This window comes from Columba livia, chromosome 9, assembly GCF_036013475.1.
Source record: "Columba livia isolate bColLiv1 breed racing homer chromosome 9, bColLiv1.pat.W.v2, whole genome shotgun sequence".
In the NCBI taxonomy this organism is placed as follows: domain Eukaryota; kingdom Metazoa; phylum Chordata; class Aves; order Columbiformes; family Columbidae; genus Columba; species Columba livia.
In genome coordinates, this window is record NC_088610.1 from 1,016,566 (window position 1) to 1,033,373 (window position 16,808).

Consider the following 16,808-nt stretch of genomic DNA (forward strand, 5'->3'; position numbering starts at 1 on the left):
CCACCAGGTACCGCACCGTCCAACAGTGTGACCTGCGGAATCACCCCAGGCTGCCCGGTTCACTGCTATTATCTCTGCTACCCACGCCAAGGTCTACACTGTATGCACGTGTGTTTAATTTAGCTGGAACCACAGCAATATCCTCAATTACATGACTTTTAATCTCATATTCAGTAGCTGTGGAAAATCTCTTTGAACACAACAGCCCTGGTAGCATGCTACGAGGAATGTGGATTTCTAGAATTCTGCCTTCAGAGACTGCGTGTAATACCTGCTCACCTGAGGAACGTCCCCACGTTCTAGTCAGCTTCCACAGAACAGAATTTACTCTGATTGCCACCTCCCAGGAACTCTACAGCCATACCAATTAGTATGTTATGAGTTCAAGAATGCACCTTCCATTGGCAGCAACATTAATGAGGATCTATGTTTCTGCATCTTCCCCACCACTGGATATCAGAACTTCAAGGAGTTAATTCATTCCCGTCCATAAGGAGACAAAGCTCTATAACCCCAACAACAGACCAAGGCAACTGCTCTCAGAAAGGCGCTGAGGCCGGCGCAGAGAGCGCCAACAGAAGCGGGCGGTGTGTGGGCAGGGGCCGCGGCTGCTCCGCAGGAGGGTCCCGCTCCACTGCCGAGCAGTTCCTGAACGGAGCAGTCCCGCTCGGACAGCTGACGGGCAGTTCTGTGCAGGCGAGACGGAAGAGCAGGAAGAATTGTTAGAAACCTCTTTCACCTTCACCCACCCGTGAACACACTGGCAGCAAAAGGTATTTTTCAACAGGAAATAAGAGCAGTGCCAGTCAACACTGCTGCATTTTCAGTCAACAATTTACCAAGCGAGGAAAAATACTGATGACCATTGTGTGTTATTTTCTGTTCCCTCATATTCTGATCAGCTTCAGATGAGGACAGACATGAGTCTAGATGACCTTAGCTGCACCCCGACGACGCTGCACACAGATCATGTCTCACAGCTCTTTTCTGGTGGGATTCCAGTTACGTACACCAAGGTCTACCCCATCTACAAATACATGCAAACTTACACTCTAAGCTGCCCTTTCGATTCCCTTTCTGTGCAGACAGTGGCTGAAAAGGAAAGGCCGTGGCGCAGCCACAGCGTGTCCTCCTTCCCGCAGCCGGGGAGCGGGAGCCCAGGCGCCGGGCACACAGCTCCCGCAGCGCTGGCAGCTCGGGAGAAGCCACCTCAAGCTGCAGTCCAGCCCATTTATGCGTGGCCTAAGCGAGTACTGTCTTTGATTAAATATCCCATGCTGCTGCAAACTATTTCTGCTTCAAGCAGAGATTTCCTCAAGAATGTGTACGTATGTGGGAGCCGGGGTGTAGGAGAATGTACGCGGATTTGAAAACAGATGACTTGAGTTTGCTTTTCATTCCAGCTCATCACAACTTGCCAGAAATCACTGCCCCTTAACAGCTGTTTCAGAGCCCAGATGAAAAAGAGCTGGCAATTTCAAGGCGGGCAATGCTGACAACGCTAAGCGCCAATGTTACGGGCATGACCCTCGCTGGCAGCTGCACCGGGTGCTCAAAAATCCTGTGTGTGGAAGTAGAGGCTAATGAATTTTTCACTCAAATATTAAACCAAAGAACTTCAGCTGATTCTGATCTCAGCCTGTTTGAAGAAGTTGTGAGTAAAAGGACTTACGGGCTGTCAACAGAGATTCCGCACAGACTCGCAGCTCAAACAGAGGCATGTTGACTGAACTGTGAAATACTCACCCAAGCTGCTCGCTGTGCAAACAGAATTCGAGTCTCCAGTGCTGTGAAATCAGCCCTTCAGTAGCATCACATTCTCTCCACTGTTTTCTAGAAGGGGGGAAAAAAAAGGCAAAGTTTGGAAATCATAAATGTGCAGTGAGCTCTGCTGGTGCAAGTGCTTCTCCATCAGCCCTTCTTTTAAATGTTTCTAATAATGGGATGCATGTACTCACATCTGTTCAGTTACAGAGGTAATTTGCACCCACTCAGAGCTCCATTTGGAGAGGTATAAAAATAGCCTGGTAAGAGGAATCTGGCCCATTCCTTACAATGATTACTAGAAATATAACTAGAATAATTATCTTAGTCTCACTAATAACATGAGCATCAGACAGAAACGTGTCTCCGAACACTCTGTGGCAATCTCCTCAGCCATCAGAGATCTGACCGTGGCTCCTGCAGAGGTTCTGTTCGCCCTCTCACGCTACTCCTGCGCTCTTGAGCCGACTCTTCACAACAACAGAATGACTTGGGAAGAAAGGAAGATCTCCCAAGATTGTTCCAAGCCACCTCGAGACGGGGGTTCACCGAGCCGCCCGTTCCAATGACACGCTTGGTGACAGAACCTGCAGCTCTGCTCTCCTGATTTCACAAGGGTGTCAGTACACCTTCTGTGCTTCTTCTTCCATAGCTAATCTTGCTGTATACTGCCCACAAACGTGGAATATTATGGGTACAGTAACCCAGCATTCAAAAGAAAGGGAACTGCATAATTAATAGTCTTCAGCACAAACAGCTCATTTGCGTCTGTCACGCCTAACTGGGTTACTGGATCAGAGAAGCAGCACTGATGCCTTTCCCTGCTGTATTGCTTCCCAACATGGTTCAGAACTTTGAGTTCTGGAATAATCCAGTTTCCATTTAGGGAAAATGTACTTTGCCTATACTGTAGTTATTCTATCCAGTTTCTGCTAGCTATTTTTATTTTCCTTGTAAACTGCTGGATACTTTGCCTATAATTGTACACATATGAAATTTGGTGATATGTGTTTTACTCTAAATAAGAGCTACAGCCTGTTCTTTGACTTGCAGCATTTTCTGCAGGAAATGGTGACAAATGACTTCCAGCATCTCAGCTCTTCGCAAACTTTCAGTTAAGCTGATATTTCACACAACGTTTCAGCCCCGGTGCAGCATCCCAGCACATCACATTTTCCATACTGAATAGTACGATTTCTTCCCTGTTTAATACTTTTGGTGAGAACACGTGCAAGGAGCATCTTCTAAATATTAAACACTTGATCACAGAATTGGAGGGAGCTATACGTCTTTGTTGTGCTATATTGTAGCTTTTCAATATTTGCATCTATTTGCTTAAAGACTTTTTTGGTGAAAAAGGAATAATTTGTATAATGTTAAAACCCAAATCATGCATTAATTTGTCAGTTTTATGTTTTTCTCAAAGATTTTGCAGAATACGGTGCAGACATATCTGCAAAACTGAAGCAGCAATGTATGTGTAATGCGTACGGCTACCAATGGGAGCATCATGGCATTTGCGTATTATGACAACATGCTGCAAGTAGGTACATCTTCATTAATATCTTATAAATAAACAAGCTGAAAATGTTCACACAGAAATGCCTAGGGGACGACAGATCTCTTCTCCAAGGATTCCTCACATCCCTTCTGCAATGCTCTGGAACCACACAGAATATTCTGGCAGTGGGAGTGTTGCTCCCGCTGTGAAATTGGCTCTGAAATGTCCGTGAGAGCGCACTGCAGAGGGCAAGCACAGAAGGTGACCCGCGACTGTCTGAACAGATTCAGGAGAGCAGGAAAATGAAAGGGCTGGAAGCCAAACCATCCGGATCGTCCCTCTCTGCAGCCAGAGCTGCCACAGTCCACATGGCACGTACAACTTCCATTTCTTGCAGCTCGATTTGATCCTCGTGTGACAATCTATCAATTTCAACAGTCAATACCATGATTGTGTCATGACTTTAACACTAATGGAAATCACATTGTGCACAGTCCTTTTAAAAGCAATGGCATGGAATTAAAACTTTCCGCAATATTTGATTATTATTTCCAGCAAGAACGCAACACCTCCCAAAGCAAGTGTGTGTACTGGGAGAACGACGTTCACACGGGCGGAGTTACCGCACTGTAGCTCTACTCACATCTTTTACATGCTCTGCCATTTTCTTTCCTGTTCTCCTCATTAACCACTTCTTTGAGATACTTGTGTGGTTTTTGACATCTCTCTGAAAGAAATCCTCTCTTCAGGGCACATCTGGAAAACAGTTAACAAAGAATTGTGACAATGGTGATCACCGTACTCCAGGTGATAGATCGCGTGCTCCTCTCTGCCAAGCTGTCTGTACTTCAAGAGTGCCGTCAAGGTATCCTACAAGAACAGGGCGTCAGCAAAAACACCCATCAGGAGAAGGGAAGGTCAGAATTACTGCTTGCACGTGGGCTGCTGCTTGTCTGGGAAGCAGAGCTGCAGTGTCCTCTGCAGAGAGCACTGCCCACAGACACCAGAATGCAAGCGCAAGGCCCCCAGGAATCCAGCCCTGAATAAGTTAACGCATGAAATTAAAGATTTAAGCAACATCTGTGCTGTGGAAGAATGTGGATGGTGATCGACACCAACCCTGGGCTCCCTGGCACAGCAGCTGTGTCAGCGGCAAAGCCCCGAGCCCCCCGTGCTGCCTGGGAAGGAGACAGCACTGCTGTCACTTCCCACCACAACACTATTGCTGGTGGGCACCCGCGACACACACAGTTCACTTCACAGTTTTGAGAATATATCTCTGATTTTAAAAGGTGCTGTGATCCGCAGGACTGGGTTAGTGCTGCTGTCACCATCCCACCTAAACAAAGTGGGTCCACATTCACGGAGAGGCCACAAAACCTCCGGTCCAGCCTTGCGCTCACCAGTACACAAACCATTACCAGCTCAGTTACAGCCACATCTCCCGAGGTCACGTACGGGTGCTCCTGATCCTCCGCAGATGTATGAACAAGGGAAAACAAGAAACCTCCTCGCTCAGCTCTCCTTGCAGAGAGCCCCTGCCCCAGGGATCCGCCGATCCAGCCTGGGCAGCTCCCGCAGAACACTGGGCTCGGCCGTGGGGGCAGCTGGGCCGGGTCCCTGGGAGCAGCCGAACCCCCCGGGCTGGGGGCACCGCTGTGCACCAGGGGGGCCGCCCTGGCAGAGCCCGGGCCCCAGCGTGCCGGGCCAAGGTCGGAGCATCCCCAGGGAGCAGCACGTCACCCAGGGCAGAGTCACGGGGAAGGCGCAGGTTTCTCCTTAATGCTATGCATGTTTTTGTGAATAAATCACTGCCGTGCGCTCTCCTCGGGTTCAGGCTGTCAGTCACGGCACAATAGCAGTGCCACAAGTTAATCACCACCCTTCGCATCAGCTGCTGCGCTGGGGGCTCCCACAGCCACCAGCCCTTCCTGTTCTCTACTCTCCTAAGATCTCTGCCCTCACTTCGTTACATCTGACATTACATTCCACAGTTTCACTGAGGTAACCAAGAATCAGGCCTTCGGGGAGGAGAAATTTAATAAAAATAAAACCTTTGCTTCAACTCCAGACCTCCTCAATACACAGGTATGTGCCTCCCTCTCTCCTTGGCCTGAAACAAGAAGCAAATCCATCCATGTCAGTGCACACCACTAAGTATAAGATAACAGGAGTAAGGGAATCAAACTTAATTTCGGCCCAGTGAAAACAAATCTAAATTATGAATTTAAATTACTGCAAATTATATGGAACAGTGTTGCACTACATGATCACTGGTACACTGCTTGAATTATAAACATGGAAAATCATTTTGTCAAAATCCATTCTTCACAATAATAAATACAGGAGATAACTAAGGCACATCAAACCAACGTGTTCTCTTAAAATACCCCAGTGCAGTGATATAAACCAGTGGATGGTATTGTAAGATACAAAAACATTCTTCCATTATTTTTCTCTGTTCTTTGTTCAGGAGTACATCAAATGCATCAGCTCCATCAGTCACAATTCAATAGAATGGAAGTTGGATACGTTATGCAAATCGAGATTCATTTCCTTGGCAATGGCAGAGGAGCAAATATCCTGTCTGGACTTCTCCAAGTATGTGATAAGAATTTGTTTACCATCTATTGTCATCTGATTACCACGAGCTCATAGTGCAGAATGGTTCTGTGCTGCCTCTGTGCATCGTTCTAACGCACAAACCCAGCCGGTTTGGCGAGTGCCCTCCTGTGCCTTCGGGAGCAAGGGCACCCCGCTGGTGAGGAGGTGAACCCCCAAACCAGAGGGCCAGGGAGCCACTTCATCTGAAAGAATTCCATCATGCATCTGGCAAACAATCCAGAAAGCAAACCTGCCCAGATTTAACTGTACTTTCTGCTTATGTGGGTACAGATACAAAAGCCAGAGATGGCAACTGAGGAAAAGCTAAACTGCTATCAAAGTGAAAAATCCCACTTCTAATTGTCATGCAACATTTATTAGGTTTTGATAGAGGTTTAACGCTTTTTAACACGGATGATTCTCATTCAGTAAATCTAAAATGCCCATTATTTCCAAACCAAATGTTTCTACCTGGGTGGTTGTATTACAGCAGCAGGAAGAGTTTCCTGTCATTAGACCGTAATGCACTCCAGAGGCTTCTCTTGGTGGAGGAATGCGAAGATGCATCTCAGTCCATTCGCTCTGAGCTTCGGATCCAAAGCCAGCTGAAAGCTCCAGCCACATCCACGCAGCGCTGCGCGCACACTGCGCCCAAACGCCCACCGGAGTCCAGCAGGCTGAGCTCAGCAACAGGAAACATTCAGGAGGCTTCTCCAAACTTGTACCAAGTGTGAGCTGAACACCGAGTCCTTGATAAAGCCTGAAAATAAGCCAGTGGCGAGTCGTACTGCGTGCGCTCTGAGCAGTCTGAGCTGTTATTCCACAGGATTCAGAAAGTCAGAGGCTCCTCAGATCGCCAGGATTTAAATGCATTAACAGCATTTTCTGAGCAAGCTTTTGCAGAGCTCTCTGTATTGCAACTAGCTGTTTCCATTAGTCCTGCCCTTCTATAGGAGCCAAGCACATCCAGTTAAAAGAAAAACAATAAAGAGTGAAAGTAAGAACCGTTATCAAATTATTCCCATTTTTAGTAACACTGTAATAAGAGTCCTTTGATATGAGCCGGCCGCGAACCGACCGGCCAGGCCGTGCAGAGCCCCGGGGCAGCCCCGGCGCCTGCTGCCGGCCGCTCCGCAAGGGCACATCTCCCCTCCACACTCGTCACTCATCTCGGTGCTTTACACAGGGAATTCACGCACCTGCTCCTTTTTGAGGCCTAAACGGTAAACATTAGAAAAATAACCCCCATGCAAAATCTGCTTGGGTACTAACTATGAGACTCGAAAATGTTTTGCAGGACAACAGAGGTGGGATGCTCCTAAATTCTGACGTCTATGGCAAGTTTTTAAGTGCAGCGGGATGCGGCCACTTCCGCCCTTGAAGATGGCCAAAGAGCTATAAGCTGCAAAAACTGCCTGACAAATGTTTTCTTTGCCTTTCTAAGTGTAACTTTTTTAAGTAAAACTATCCTTAGAGCTCACAGTGAAACACTGTTTGCCAAAGTCCAAACATGTATGAAGAAAATCCTTAAATGTCTAGTTCACACAAGATTCCCTCTAAATCCTTGGGTATAAAAGTAATTTTGCTCTGCCAGTACATGACACATTGATTTAAGCATTTTAAAAGGGACTCTGGCGGTAACACAACGCCGGTCGTTGTTTTTGGGAGCTCACCAGAGCTTCCCCTCTGCAACACAGGGAGCCGCAGGCAGCTCCTCCTCAAGCTGACAAATCTGTGAGACGTGGATTAGGGACAAAATGTGACACTTGTCCACACCACCCGTACCAAAATTCTGTTTCTAGTCTTGGAGTTCAGATGCCAAAAAAACCCAAAAACCTCCCCAAAAAACCAACGAGCCACAGCAGCGTGAGACCTGCCCAGATGCCATCAGCATCTCCTGCGCTGGGCAGCCCCTGCACAGGCAGCAGCGCCTGCAGGACTCTGCCCAGACCCGGATGGCACGATGACACGGGGACACAGACCAGTGTCCGTTCAGCTGCCGCCTGTCCCCCGTGTGCTCAGACAACACGTGTGTCACGCAGCGCATTATGCAACAGAGAAATGAAACACTGAAAGGCTCCTTCCCGGACTGCCTGTGTCTCCTAATTCATCCAGCAGCAATAATCTCCCAGGATTCTCTAGAAAAGTAAATGGGTTAAACTGATGAAGTATTTTTAATGTGTGTTGACAAAGGTTCAGAATGAATGTACAGTTACATTAGTTAAATTGGGGACTACTCTGCTCATCCCCAGTAAAAATGTCTTTCTCTTTTATTATTTAAAGCTTCTACTTTTTAAACATTTTATTATGTGGAAGGAAGTGGTACATCACATGCTAATTCACTGGGAAAACACTGCTGCATCTTCTGCAAAATCACACTAGAGAAGCCACAGAAAATGTATTTGTTTCATTTTCACACTTCCTTTAAAATTAATTGATACACAATTTTTTCCTTTTCTTTCCCTACTTCCTTTGTAGGGCCCCGACTAAAGATCCAGGCTCAGACATTCCTGTTTATGCCTCCTACCAGCTCTAAACCTGACCTAACAGACACGGCAGGGGCGACAGGCGCCGCACCGACGAGCACCACAGGGCCCTGGCACAGTTCCGCTGTGGCCTGACGCCCTGACCACACCTGCCCTGGTAGACACAACACTCCTGAAGTTGTGCTGCTCTGTGTCCCTCCAAGACGCACTGATCCCACCCAGATCCACCAGAGCCAAGAAGAGCTTCCAACGATTCACAGCAGCGACTGAAAACTGCTTTTCTCCTTGTGTTTCTCTGAGCTACAGACTGAAAGCAACATCGCTTTTGCCTCTCATTGCTAATAAAACGACAACGCTCTTCCATCGCTCATTTGTGTTCGCCCTGTGTCGGGGTGACGATCTGTTGCCATTTCTCGCCAGGCCGTGCGCTCCTGGTCCCTCGCAGACGGACAGACGGCGGCACAGCCCCGCAAGCTGCTCCCGGCCACGGCCCACTCGACTTCTTAGCGCACGCTGAACGCTCCGCTTTATGCTAAACTGAATTCAACTCACCTAGCTATGTTGCAGCAACCTTTTGTTTAAATCTTAGCCAGTCCTGGGCTGATTTTTAACTATGCATCACTGAGACAGTCAACTGTGAACCCCATCCAGAGTGTCAGAAATCTGTAAGCCTACGCACAAGGCCTTTCATTTCAATATGTATTTGCCTGTATTTGCAAGCAGATATTGTTTAGAGGTGGCTTTGCTCTTGAAACACCACTTCCTAATGACTGAAGCCATGGAAGTGCACGGCTTCATGGCATGGAACAGCCTCTCCAGTAAAGCAGCAAGGTTCTGTTAAAAGAGATCAATGCTGTCTTGAAAAGGAGCTCGGACAGTTTCCATTTATGTCAATGATCAAAATCAGGGGCACAGTTTTCAGTCCCTATGTGTTCAGTCCCACAATGACAAGCAGAGAAGTACAACCTAGAAGAACAACTCCAGTTGTGCTCCTCCGCAGAGATCAACCGCCTGTGCCCCCAGCGCACAGACAGGATCACACCGCCCCCTCCCTGGGGGTCAACACCGACCTGCTGCAAATCCCGCAGCGATGCTAAAAGAGGTCAAAAACATGCAACAAACATCTGTTTTTATTATGCAAAACATCCTGCACGCTTGCAATGACTGATGGCAAACACAAGAGTTGGATGGCTGCTGAAACTGCTAAAAGACACAAGGAGATGCATTAGCTTTACTTATTATCTATCATCAATCCTATTTAGAATGTGTTGTTTCTGTTCACTGCAAGCTGACATTATATTCTCTGATTCCCTAATACATTCTTTTCTTGTTTCCATGCAGACCTACAATGTTTGTGAAGCCAGAAGTGCTTCCTTTTCAGAGCACCTATTTCCATTTCCCATATCGTTGAATTGAAGTGCAGGTTAGTCTGTATTTTTATGTTAAAAAAAGGCATTTGTAGAGATGAAGCCAGGCCATGACTGCTGCACACACCTGGAAGAGCTGCGTTCCCATAAAAAGAAGAGATTGGGAATTAATTCTCCATGACTTTTCCCTCTGTCCGTCACCCCAGCTGACAGCCGGCAGAGAGGGAAGAAGTGGTGTCGCTCTGCTAAGCTTGTTTTACTGCAGAACATGGACCATCTACATGTATTAAAACCCAAAGCTACAGATTCAATCCTATCAGAGTGTCAGTTCTTGTAGGTAGAAAATTCCCGGTGAAAAAACAAATCAGTCTTGTATTACACATGGCCTGAACACAAACAGGTTTTACTCTTACTGCTTCAGATAAAAATCTTTCTCCCCTTCCAAGGGTTTCTATCATTTCACACTTATAGGAAAAAATCCCCAAAGTATTTCAAATGGGATTCGGCCACAGCTGCTCTATCATAAATCTAGAAAATTAAAATGTACAGTGAGACAGCTTGGCTAAACAACATCTTAATTTCCTTCACGTGAACCAGCTTTATAAACATTAACGACAGCAGGCTTGGGGAACCTTCTCAGAATATGTGAGGGCAGAGAAAGAGCCAGCAGAGGCAAGAGGCAAGAGGCCATCCAGCCACAGGGGAGAACGAAGGAGGCCGCGGGGCTGCAGGGGAGCCAGCCATGAGGATTAACAGACAAGCTCTCTGGAGGGAGGGAGAACATTCCCCGCAGCCACACCGAGTCACATCACCGGCTGACAATGATGAGAAAAGCCACCGCAGCCGCTGCGGGTACCAGAGGCCGTGGGAGGAGAGGAGCACAACCTGCAGCCGCTCCGCAACCCACACAGGAACGCAACCACCCGATCCAAGAGAAGAGCTCTCTCTGGTGATCACCTTGCAGCCGTCCCAAACTATTCCTACGCTAGTTAAACACCGTTCTCTCTTGCACAGGGTGAAATTCTTCCATTTCTGAGTGTAAACCGCTGCTGTAAGACACACGTAGGCAGCACGCCAGCCAGCAGTGGACACCAGGTGTACGTGACTTCTCAATGTACTGCAGATTTCAGCAGGAATATCAATGAACTTCTGTGAACAGCAGAGTCAGAATTAATACTACAACCAAATGTAACATAAACACACAAGGCATGCAAACTATTTCTTGCTCTTGTGTAACTAGCTAAACTGGCAACTGGCCATTCCTAATAAAAATATCTAATCCAACACTACAAAATAAAACAAAATAAAAGGAGCCAAGAATCCTGCAGGTCTCACCTCCCATTGGACCAACCAGAGGCACATGATGAAGACACTGTGGTTTGTTAAAGGAAAAAAAATTGTCATTGCTGATGGAAAACATGTTTTGCCCTGACGTCTGCAACCAGATGGCAACTAAAGACAACCCGTCAAAAAGGAAACTGGCAGGAGTTTTCCTTCCTCCAGCTGATGTGGATATTAGGTTTGTGTTGGCAATAATATTCACGAATCGAGGTCACCAGATTCATAAAAATGAAGTAATCACAAGGCTTAGGAAACGAACGTGATGAACTTCCCACCCATCGGTGACACAGTCGCGGGGCAGCAGGCGGCGGGTCCTGTTGTAAGTACCACCGTGGGGCAGGTACCACTGGCTGTGTGACAGTCCAGGATGGAAATGAAATCCTTCAGCTATACACCCAGGGACCAAGCCCAACTTCCAGTGGTGTCAAGCACACACAGCTACCCTAACTGAGGAGTACACCTTGAAAATCAGATCCAAATGCCGTATTAATAATCAGCACAAACGGAATTTTTCCTCTCTGCAGTTTTGTCGCGCAGAAATGTTGTTTCCTACACAACAGCGTTATCCTGACACACAGCCAACACGTCTCTTCATGCATCAGATGTCGCAGCGTAACCGCAGGTATGTCCCTCTTGCAGGTTGCTTAGTTGTAACATCACACCACAAAGCACAGCCCTACCGAGGACTGTTCTCTGCAGAACCTTACTGGTGTAACAGCAACCGTTCCCTTTGTAACCTCCTGACCAACCAGCACGACTGAGACTGTTGCAGGGCTACCCAAGCTGGGAGGCTCTGGCACTCAGAGCTTTCCAGCTGTGGAGACACTTGGGAAGAACAGTTTCTCTGAGTTTTATTTTAGCAATCTGCATTAAATTGTTCCCTGTCAGATCAAATACACTGATTAGATCAGCTTGTGCAGGTATAATTTCAGGATTGTTCCTGCTCTTGATTTTAAATCTGGCATTTATACTCAAGCTCTGCTGTAACTGGTCCATGTAGCTGGAAGCTCAGAAGCCAGGCGTGAGTTCTCCTCCTCCACCACGTGGGGGACACGCCTGTGACGCAGCACTCGGGCCGCACTCACCCACGGGCACGGCACTGGAGGCTGCACTAAATGATGGATTCCATGGCCCGCACGTGACCCACCTGCGGCTGCCACCACTGAAAAGAACTGCTCCGCTGAGAACAACGGTGATTAAATACTAACATACCCCACGGTCAGTTTGGCCATGTCATTATTTCTCAGGGGCATATGCTATCAGGAAAAACAGAATAGGTAGCTTTACACTAACCGCTTCCTTCTCCAAACTCCTGCTATTCAGCAGCCAAGTCCCACCAGAGTCATTTCCAGACTGGTCAGGAACAGCAGGAAAAGTCCAAAGTGCAGATATCTTGAGTACGAGCTACGATTCACCTGACGGGTGAGCAGAAAGAAGCCTAAACACACTGAATTCTACTGCCAAGAAGCTGCAGTTCGGCTTGGTAAAAGGCACTGGATGATGGTAACTGCAATAACAACAAGAAAGGAAGTGGAGAGCAGAGAGGAATGGCGCAGTTCCGATCGCCCTGTCCCAGCGCAGGGCTCTGCAGCGCCAGCGTGGCCCCAGCAGATCCGCGTCGCTCTGGCTTTCCTTCCATCCCAGCTGCATCTCGCTGAGATGGGGCTGCAGTTCGTGGCCTTCTTTCCTCACATAGCTCCTTCAGATTCCTTATATGCCTGATATACGACCATTCAATTTGCAACACCAACTAAAAAATACCAGGATCTGTCCTTCCATTCATGGCTATATTCTATGCTGAACTCAGTCCAAACGAGCTTATCAATTCCTAATGCTCCCACTTCTACATTTGCGTAATTAGCTACCTCAACCTTGAACACTTCATCTATTGTATTAGCCTTTCTAGCCATACTCTGAGATACCAGACAGGACAGACTGTGCCTGTATTTTAAGAAAAGCCCAGAAACCACACACCTCTCTGCTAGTGCGGAGACTGACTGACCAAACCTTCGCTCCTCCTATGACGATCTTCACTGAGACCAAAGCACAAGGAACGGACGAAGCCAAATATCATCAGAATTAGTTCCTGACCAACAATAAAGTCAATGAGATTCAAGTCAAACACTAATGGTACAGACACAGAGCAGAGCTGCCCCTTCATGGCTCCGTATGTTGTGAAGCACCTAGAAAAGGGCAAAGCATCCGCTTCCCTGTCCTGAGCGACCACCCTGGGCAGCGACACCTCAGCACCAGCTGCAGCTGCTCCAGCGCCTGCAAACGGGAGAAGAAGATGTCTCTGATTGCTCAACAAAGGCTGTTTTGTTGTGACTGTATGTCTGGGGCCTGTGACACTCCTGCTGCCAAACACCTGCATTTGTTGGGCCACATGTGCAAAAGAATAACATTTAGTGACTCCTGCTTGTTTGTCAGCTACCAAGCACAAGGAGGTAAGCAGCGACATTGCCCGGGAACTCTGCTTCGACACGGTACTTCAGCATTCTTCACGCACTGCACAGCCAGTGGGAGTAACCGAGTAACCAAACCCCATCCGTTCAGCTCAACATTAGGGCAATTCTGCCTTAGCAAATAAATTGCAGAATGTATTGTGGGGGCATCCAGACACTTTATTCAGTTGTGCTTTTTCTGTCACATTTTTCTTGTCAGTACTGACTTGCTTCTTTTTATATAACTAGTGAGATTTGCCCCTTGGTTCTACTGGAAGCTACGTATTTTATTTACGTTCTTAGATAACATAATCTATATACATATTTTAAGAAGCGGGACTTCACCTGACTTGTCCTGTTTAGCCTGAAGCTGTCTCATCAGCTGGAAAACTAGCAGCCGAACTTCCAAAGAGCAGTGTGTCCTGTACGCAGGAGAATATCATTGACTTCTGATGCCAGAAGAGCTGAAGAAAACAATTCAGCACCGCCTTCTCAAGGTGTTACGTACGGAAACGTTTCCTTCAGTTCTGACCATAACGCAGAGAAGCGAACGTGCACCCGAGAGCTCCTCAACCCATCACTCTCCTCTTAGCATGTGAGTTTAGAGAATAACGCGGACAGTTCACCTGGCTGAAAACAGAAACGTTCGAAGACCCTTGGCAATTTCTGCACTAGCTTCACACTTCATTGAGCTCTGCTGATGTTCAGTGAAGAGCTGTTGCATCATTTCTGACATTTAGACATTTCCTCTTGTTTTGTTCCTTGTGTGTAATAAATTACTTCCATATGTATTTTGAATCTGATGACTGCATGAGAGGCTCTTCACTATCCATCGTAATTACTCAGCTCCTGCCGTGTTTGCTCACTTGCTTTATTCAAGAGGTTTTCTGAGACACGAAGAACATGGGAATTAGTGCTCTGGCTCTCATCTGTGGCAGAACCACGTCCTGTGCTTTCTTCAGCAATGCCCACTGTGCTGGGCAAACTCCGGAGAAAAACACTAACAACTGAACACGGACCAAGTCTATAAGGCAGAATTGGTTTGACTCCTCACAATCATGGTCAGTTTACAACAAAAGTACTGAAAACTCACACCTTTCACGTTGGTCTTTCTAAAGCGCTTATGAAGTTTTGCATTACTTTTAATAAACAGCAACCTTTATTTAAAGTCTTTATGATTATGTTTTTAAAAGTTCTCTTGTCAACGAATACAACGGATGCACTATATTGAAAAAAAAAACACCAAATACATAATCATCTGAAAGCTTTTGAATTTTTCTTAATATTTGCCTTCATTATTTTGTAATGTATTGCCTTTAGAGCCAGGTTCAAGTACCGGAAATTTACACCAGCCCACATGTACAGGAAAAGGAATGCAAAAACTCAGAGGTGGTCTCTGCAGCCAGAATAATGCAAGAGATGAAGACAGAAAACAGGCACGAAGACGCAGAGGAGGGAAACTGCAAATTCCATTGCCAGAGCATCGTTAGAAACCAAAACCAGTTTTCATCCAGTTCTGCTCTTCCAACATTTACTTCACTGTTGGGGATAACACTGCCAGATAAAAGTGCTTTCCAAATATCTTATTAAGAGCCCAGTACTTTAGTTACCAAGTAATCTTTCATAGCAGTTGAAGGACCAGATATTTCCTTCCCATCCTGTATTTCCTAGGAACAGGGCCACGAGCACTTACATTTCAGAGCAGAGGTTACCTTTTAAACAGCTGCTGAGGTTCTGAAGGCCAAGAGCTCTGCTTCGCACAGGCGCCGTCGTGCAGCCGTGTGCTCTTGATGCTCGGCTACCTCACACACCTTACACACCTCCAGTGCTGAGTGGGCACACCAGCACAGCTGCCACCGACGCACTCAGTTCCCTCTGAGGGTCACAAAGCTGCCACTGCTCCGACAAAACAGTCCAGCAACAACTCCCAGCCAGAGAAACCCCAGAGCTCCTGCAGTATTTCAGAGCATGCTCTTTGAAACAGAACCTGGTGTTGCCCACATGAAGCACTGTAGAGTGCATACACTGTCTGATAGGGTGTGCTCAATTATTAATCACACCTGTCATTTTATATCTATATTTAACCAGGCAGCTTAAAAGAAATACAAGCAATATGTTATTTTGGCAAAAGACTGTGTTCTATCAGTATTTATGATGTCTTTCCATTCTGAAACACACTGATTTGTATTAAGACAGACGTTTGAGTTCAGCTGTGCCGTTTGCACAGATTTCCAGAGCCCAGCTGAAGCTCAGCGGCACTTTCCAGCTCTGGTGTGGGAACAGCTGGCAGAACCCTTTCTCGGGCAGCACATCCTCCCGGGGCCAGGCTCCGTTCCTCCTACAGATCGCAGGGAGATAACACTGGAGACACATAACACACACAGTGTTTAATACCCGTGGCACATGCATTGGTTCCCTGTTGTGCTTACCCCTTCCAAATACCCACAGAGCAGCCACAAGGACTAGACCATAACTACCAAATCCAAGCATCCTCAACTGGGTCAGGTAAGAAAAGATGCAAGAAGAATTCTTTAGATTTCCCCATTAAATATAAATAACTTTTATGTAGGATTTTAGCATCCAAGGGATACACAGCTACACATGGATGTCTCATGTGTAAAGTACAAATATTCAACCCAGGAGAAACGGCTCCTTAACATAAGAAAACTACCCGGAATGTTGTGCTTCCTCAGCCTTTCCTGCCTGCGCTGGGCATGGGTTACCTTTTGACACAGTAATAACCAACCGCAAGGCACGCAGCTAGCTTAGGTTAGCCCTAAAAGAATTCCCTTACAAAGGCACTGTCGGAGCCTTTTCATCACTGCCGTAAACTGAATTCGTATGAGCAACTCAACGGCTCTTCATCTAGATTTATTACTTTCTATTACCAATTCCGTAAAACATCTACAGTTATTTAAGTGGCTGGATTAAAGTTAATTGTGTGGGAATGAATGCAAGTCTGTCAACTTCAATAAATGCATGTCCACCTTGCACTAATCTTGAATTTGACTCAAGAGAAACAGTTAGAACTTGAGTCAGGATACAGAGAATACGGTACCATTTCAGCTGGATTTTGGGAAACTGAATGACTCAGTTATATTCTCTCCTGATTTCTTTCAGCTCTTGGAAGTGCTCTCGCCCCTCCTCACTCGCAGAAGCTGAGTTCACGCATCCCTTCCACAGGCCACAGAGGCCGATGGCCACCTTGGCTTCACACCGGCATTTCATTCCAAACTCACAGTCCAGCACCCAGCACCTCCCAACAACCTGCCCTGAGCAACCCAGACACGTGGCATCTGCT

General features: G+C 46.8%; 1 protein-coding gene across 8 annotated transcripts in view; it reads right to left on the minus strand.

The window, feature by feature from the left end:
* GPR149 (G protein-coupled receptor 149) overlaps positions 1-16,808 on the minus strand; it is an 85,340-nt gene that overhangs the window by 56,788 nt on the left and 11,744 nt on the right. For 7 of the 8 annotated variants that reach the window (XR_010474563.1, XR_010474562.1, XR_010474556.1 and 4 more), the window contains exons 2-3: positions 3,909-4,021; positions 1,747-1,833 (exon numbers count right to left, since the gene is read on the minus strand). The gene's annotated coding sequence lies outside the window, so the exon portion shown is untranslated. Of the gene's footprint in view, positions 1-1,746; positions 1,834-3,908; positions 4,022-6,340; positions 8,797-16,808 lie in introns of those variants that run through there. The other variant, XR_010474558.1, reaches the window with a different exon arrangement.